This window comes from Homalodisca vitripennis, chromosome 3, assembly GCF_021130785.1.
Source record: "Homalodisca vitripennis isolate AUS2020 chromosome 3, UT_GWSS_2.1, whole genome shotgun sequence".
Classification (NCBI taxonomy): domain Eukaryota; kingdom Metazoa; phylum Arthropoda; class Insecta; order Hemiptera; family Cicadellidae; genus Homalodisca; species Homalodisca vitripennis.
Window position 1 is genome coordinate 41460212 of NC_060209.1, and position 7651 is coordinate 41467862.

The window sequence follows — 7651 nt, forward strand, 5'->3', positions numbered from 1 at the left end:
GAAGGCTGAAAGCTATGGACTGTGTCTTCCTTAAAACTACCTATAATCATCAATACACACATACAAATGTTATTTTATTATTGAATAAACTTAACATAAAACTGAAAGTTAATTTACTTGTTTTATTACCAAGTGAAGAGATAAATTCTTCCCTACAAATAGATACAAGTATAATTGTAAATTATTTATTATCATCATTAATAAACTAAACGTTTTAATAGAGACTACAAACTAGTCGTTGATTTAATCACAATTTTCGCGATAAAAATCCTCCATTAACTGTACTATCAGGGAAGTAGCTATATTTCTGTTCTATCCGAATTGAAGTTAACATATAAAGATTTTACATGGATTTTGTATAGTTTTATTAGATTTCTACATAGACTAGGAGATATGATACATGACCGTCCGTGGGACTGTGCTGAGCATTAGAGAAGCCTATCACTTGGGGAGATTTCTCGAGTACATTGAGTTATAAAATATTGAATTTTTAAGAAAACTTAATTTCATAATATGCAACTTCAGTTAGAACCCTTAGTATGTAAACGATTGTTTTTGTGTCATAGTTTGTAGTAAAAACATATAGTTTTCTCTGCTTATGCATCTTTCAGAAGTATATCTGATTTAAAGTTAGGTTACTTCCCTCTCTCTCATTAAGTCCATAGGATTAGAAATATTTGCCATTACAATATGTTTAAAAGATATAAAACTATTATTTGACGATTAAAATCTACCCTCTTTATTAGGTGTCTAAAGCAACAATACATCACACAAAGATGAAAAATCTAAGAATTGCGTGCGATGGACGGTCACTGAAAAGATTGCTTGAGACACCTCCTAGTACACCAACAGTATGAGGTGGAGACTGGAAAGGATGAATTCAAGCGATAAATACACTCATTAAATTAAACATTATATCCTACAAATATTTCAATTAAATATTTTACTATGTAACACGGATGAAATACACATAACTGAACAAAGATTATAATTTCTTGAGGAATGAATTAATATATTAATTAATAATTGATTAATATCCAACTGTCTTAGGCAATAGTCTACTATTAAGTTACAGCCACGGCCGCCAGGTGACAGAGTACCACATGAGTTGCTCACCATTACCGCCAGGGACTGGAAACAGTTTTGGTTTTTACTACAACGTAGCGCCACTATACTTATTCTTGTATGATAACATTACAGTTAAACTTAATTTAAAATAAAAAATATTAAAACGTCTTAAAGTTTAATAATTAAACTAAAAACAAATATTTCTTTAGTATTTATAGTTTATATTTAAAGATGAATATAATGGAGTATCTAAAGTAATACTACTTTTGCAGGGAATGTTCGCACAGTCCAAATAATATTCAATTATATATATATTTATATAAAATAAGGTATCATATCTTTGATGATGAAATGTGAGATATAAATTATTTATTTGAAAAGTTACTTTGCTTATTGTAGCGAAGTTAATTATTAATTTGTAAATTTCCAATACAAACTTTAGGTGTTCTGTTGAGTATTATGCTACTGTAGAATAAGTTATGAGAAGGCACACACGATGATACCGTTATTAGCTGATAGTAGTAGTTTCATAGTTTCCTAACTCATACGGTGATATATCGTTTAGTTTAAGCTATTGATTTCAAGCTCATGAATCGTTGAAGAAAACTTTAACATAGATCTAAATATGATTTACGTTAATAAATATTCATAGTGTAAAAAAGTGTTGCATAGTAGATACAAAATAATTAATTTAAGTTTAGTATATTTTATTATCTTTTACAAACTAGCAAAAACCTTCTGATTTTCCGCAATTAATATGCAATATTCTATTTGATTGAATTGCTCCCATAATTTCAGTAACACTTGTAAAGGAAAGTAGAGGAACTCCACAGCCAAAGTTCATAGATTTTTGAGGTACTACGATAGGGTCCTATGATATTTGGAAAATGGAATTATTCGTATATCGTGCATCTGTTACCCAATTTTCAGAGTTCATAATTAAGAGGACCAGAAATTAAGCAAAACTAAGGGTAATTTTAATTTAGGTTTTGCACTTCTAGTTCTTTTCAATTATTAATTAAAAATATTATTTATTAAGTAATATAAAGAAAAATTTTATTGGGTTTCATTTTGCCAAGATGTGGAAAAAAGAATTGTTGTTAATTTTGTGATGCTTTCGTTCTTTAAATGTAAACAAATTGAAAATAATAATGACATATGACTTCGAATTCTGACCATCATATGTCGTAGGACATTTCCTAAGTTATATTTCTAAGGTAGAGTACTTACTTAATCGCTAATAACAGCATGAAAACTAATAGTTACTCCTTACAGAATTTACATGCTATAAGTGTAAACAAATCGAAAATAGTTGTTATATATTATAAAACATATGGTCATGCTGTCACAATACAATGTTTACACAGAACAGTTGATTATATTTATCAGCCTCTCTGAAATTATATTTCAAAACTTTAGAGACCAATGTGGGATATTTAACTGATTTAGATACCAGTGTAGCGTAGCCCGGAGAAATTTTCGAAATAAGAATAGGGCAATATTCATCCCAGGGATAAAAAGAATGGTCATGTAAACATTGCAGTACAATCGATTGAATAGTTTATGTCTGAAAGCAAAAAACCAACAAAAGTTACGCATTTATAATATTATTATGATATAAAACTCAATTAAACTTTTTTATTTCTGGAGGAACGTGGCTCAGACCGGTCACTGGTGTACACGTTACAGAGGATCAATGTCAGCTACGATGTAACCTGCTATAAATATAATTCCTGTACTGAAATAAGCGGCAGAGGTACTAATCATTCCTCCCTCTGTTCTGTCTCACTTCCTCAAACCATCGTCAAAGTTGATTGTAAGATAAGCAGTAACACATTTTCACATCAGCTGTGTTTTGACTTCGTAAATATTATCTTATCATAACTAAGAAACAGCGCAGATCATAGATATACAGGAACCAGGAGCCAATTTGCACTGCATATATAAAACACCTTGAACTTTTCGTGACATCTATAAGTAAAGAAATTGATTGTTAGTCGCACTAGGTTGGTGGAAATTAGTGGGTGTAAAAGGGTACAATATGTAATGATAATATTTTTCCCGACTTTATATATTAATCTAGTTGTCCGACAATTATGCAACTGTCCACTATGTGTCTGACGATTGGCTTTAAGTGTAATAAGCAATGGAAAATATTATCTTTGAAAAACATTTTAATTTCTTATTTTTACTCTTTTAATACCTTCCTATATCGACCTCCTCCAGAACCAGCGTGGTTGACGATCGATTAAAAAAAATTCAATACAATTGTATGCATGCACTAACAATGCATTGCTCATAGCATTTTCAGGGTGAAAGTTGAAAGATTTTTTAAAAAATCTTTACAAGCAAGAAAAAGCGACAGGAAATGTTATATCTTTCCTACAAACTGCAATGGGGTTAAAATGTTAGTCATAAGAGCCAAAGCAAAGGTCGGAGGTATACATGTCGTTTGACAGGTATTTAAATTTCCGACCATAATATGTTAGTTCAGTTATTTAAACACATACGTGACAGATACGGCCAAATACAAAATAATTGAATTGTAAAAAGTAATACTCTATATAATACGTGCAATACTTTTTGAACAGCTTATAGAGACAATGTCACACATGGATTTATAAGTTGTATGACTTTCTTGTACAGCAATTAACAAACGGGACAGTCTGACTTGAATACAGCAATGTAAACGGAAATATTGTTTATTTTTGCACTGTCATTTAGTCTATAATATTATTTAAGTTACAGTAATAGCCGCCAGGTGGTAGCACCAGAGCCAATCGCCGTTACCTCCAGGGACTAGAAATAGTTTCGTATGAGACTACGAGGTAACGCCATCATAGATTTGCTTATACCTAAATATTTTTGTTATAGGTATTTAAAGACTGAACTCAATAAGTTTTTAAAGTGTTACTACTTAAATTCCTGACTAAATTTATGCAGTTTTTTAAATTTAGTTTTTAAAGATGTATCATAAAACATCGTTCAAAGTAGTACTACTTTTGTTGGAAAACTTCGCGCATTCCGAACAATATTTGACTGCATACATTACATCGATCAATGACTGCAAAATACAACAATGACGTACTTAATGATCTATTTATTATTTGAAAGGTTACTTTGCTTATTGTAGCGAAGTAACTTATTAATTTACTTGTTGCTTATTGAACTCAATACTTATGGTGGGATAGTATTATGCATAATACGAGTTATGGTTAGTATAGGAGCTAAAAGGAGGCACATACGTTGATAATGTTAGCTGGTCCATTAACGGTTTAGATTGATACTTTGATTTCTTAACAAATTGTCCATTGATTACGTTTCCAATTGAATCTAGAAAATGCATTGAACCAAGAAATGATTTAAAAACAAAACTTTAAGCACACAGCTTAATTTGTATTTTAGAACACTTTGAACCAATTGAATAAATTATAGAACATTTCATGTTTATAGCTCAATTCTTTCTTGAAATATCTAGGTATAATTTAAGTTTAGAGTATTTTAACATATTACTAGAAATAAAGCTTAATGAAAATACAAGCATGTACGGCTTTTAACTGGAGAGGAATACTTATAAAACCTTAATTTTTGTTAAATTTTGGAAAATATTGTTATTGAATACAAAAAGGTACCTATACAACTTTAATATGTTTGTTCTTTAACAATAAATGAGTCTCATCGGTATAATATTTTAAGGTTTATTAAGAGAAAAATATGCAAACCCATTACGAGAATCGTAAAAGCTAGTTATAGTACTCTTACAAAACTTGTATAAAATTCTTTGCATTAACAACTCATTTACTCTTTTAGGAATGATTATTTGTAACAATGTTAAGGATTATTAAGGTTACAAGGTAAAGTTCTCCAGGAAATATTTCTAGACATATTCTGCGTATAGTTATACTACGCAAACGCTCAGCCAAATCCCATAGCAATAGACATGCCAATAATCCAACTTAACGTTGCTTTGTAGAATAGATGTACATGGAAAACTTTAAGTACCTAGCTCAATTTTTTATTTTTAGAATACTGAGAACCATTTATCTAAAAATCATACTTTTGTTTTTACTGAGTCTTGGATCACTGACTTACGAACTGTTAGTCTCTAGATGGATATGTGAGTGAGCTTAGTAAATCTAGATCTCTGGGTATTTTAAACCATGGGGTGTAATGTTAGAATGGTTAACTAAGAATTAGGACATTTATCATTCCACACAAAAAATGGGTTAAGACTTAAACTGAAGAGTTAGCATCGCATTTGAGTGCGGAAAGTAAATGAAAAACAAATTTAAGTGTTGTGTAAAGAAGCCTAGTGTTTCCTTTAGTTGCAATGCTGTGCTGTTTTACCAACTGTTTTTGAACTTAACATTTTCGTATGTAATGAAATATTATGTACGGTAAAAGTCTTCTTTTCAGAAAAAGTTATATATACAAAATATAAAATATAAAACTGACCTGGTAGTAAAAAAGAGCTTTCATTAATCTAGTTTCGATGGTGCACGACGGTCCTAGACCATCTGACAATGTTGGTATTCGCTAGGTATCAATGTTTATTACGTTTTCCTTTTACAGACTAGGAATTCACACTCACTATATCCTTAAAAGTAGGTTTCCAGTTTTATTATTTAAAAGAACTTAAATAAGTGTATACAGCAAGTGTTCTCCAACTGTCTGAACCAACGGCCCCCTTTTTGTGTCTGACATTTTGACGACCCCAGACCGTAATAGGCAATAGGCTTGAGGCATTTAAAACCACTCAATTATTAGGGCTCGTATTCTGTAAAAAGCTGTTTTTTTACTTTATGTCATTCTCTTATTAAATATTTGTTAATAATTAAATGTATTCTTCTACTAATACAAGTGTGACAGTAAAACTGATAATACGTAACGTAAATCGAAATCAAAATATAATACTTTTATCCTTTTATAAAGCTTGACGACGTGCGCAATCACCATTGGTCCTGCGGGAGAATTTTTGTACTAACTCAGCGTGCCGAAGACTTGGTCTCCTGTCTGCCCGATCAAACGTGTAAGTATTTTACTCTTTACGTGTTTATTTTGATATTTGAATTAATTCAACGTTGTAATGTATAAATTTTGAAAAAGAAATGAATCCGTGAGTAATGGGGCCGATCAAAATCAATAAAAAAATGCAAGAAATCCGAGTTTTATTTGAAGTTTACGATGGCGTCCCTTGGAAATAAGCCGCAATTGTCGTGTGTGGTGAAGTACAGTCCACTGAATCAGAGAAAACATTGGAAACTTTACTTCATCTGTTAACCAAACATCGTGGACTCAAGGATAAACCTGTACGCTTTTTTTAAGCAAAGATGTCAGACTCTGAAGAATAAAATAGGAAATATTAATAAAATGAAAACTACTAACCAAAATTCACATGATGTAGCATTAAAAATTGCCCAAAGCAACAACACTCATACAATAGCAGAAGAATTGATATATCATTGCTACAATATCAGGGGTGATAAGTCCTCAAGAAGCTGTAAAGTTAAAAAAAATTGGAAGGCAGTTGCTAGATTGACTGACAGAAGTGACTACTTCTTATAACTGGCTGTAAATATAAGTCTTGAAAAGTGCATATGCTAATTAATATATGGCTATTTTTATATTATATGAATATAATAAATTCCTTAACATAAAAAGTTTTGTATTTTATATATTTTAAACTTAATGTACTACAATGATTATTGACTTCTAATCATTAAAGTAATAAATATTTATACATATTCAAACTTATCTTTTATATTGGTTCCTATAATTTAGTCTGTATATTTATCACTACAATCTTGTATTACCGAAATAATTACTTCATTTTCATTGGCACTATATAAAAAAATAAAATTATTAGTTTATAATTACCGAAATAAAAATTTGTATTTATGGAACAAAATCTTGCTGAATATATTGTGATAACAGGATCTATTTATTGTTGTTACATATCTCCTTGTTCTTATGTTTTTATTGTTTGATATTGTTAAATTTAATTTTACTCAAAAAATAATTTAATGAGTTTGATTGTTTTGTAAAGTTTGACAGCTTTATTCAAAACATAAATCCCGCCAAAAGAAGTAATCGCTTTAACAAGGAACAACAGTAACCTCTCACTAGCCAGCTGGATAGCCATTGAACGGAGATTAGAAACGACCTAGCATAAAAATGGCCGTTATTTTGCCGCCGCTAATAGCTACAGAAAGAACAAGCGTGACGTGAAGTGACACGGAACGAAAGTTTTTCTCCCGTTAAAAAGATACACACATAGTCAAATGTGTAGTTACTTCAAAAACATTCCAAAGTCAAATGACTCGGTAGCACAAATTTTACGGTATTGCTTATAACGTTAAGGATCATAAGGGGCAAGCTAAAACAATAGTAATATTTAATATAAATTAACGAATCAACGTCAGTGGAAATTGTTCTAAGAAAATGTTTCGTCCTACATGAAATTGGTAAAGGAATCAAAGATAAAAATGTTATTTTGAAAACTCTCTTAACACAAAACTGGAGAATGCATCTATGATTTGTTCATAAAAGTTACTGACCTCTTTAAAATCAATTTGAGAAAATG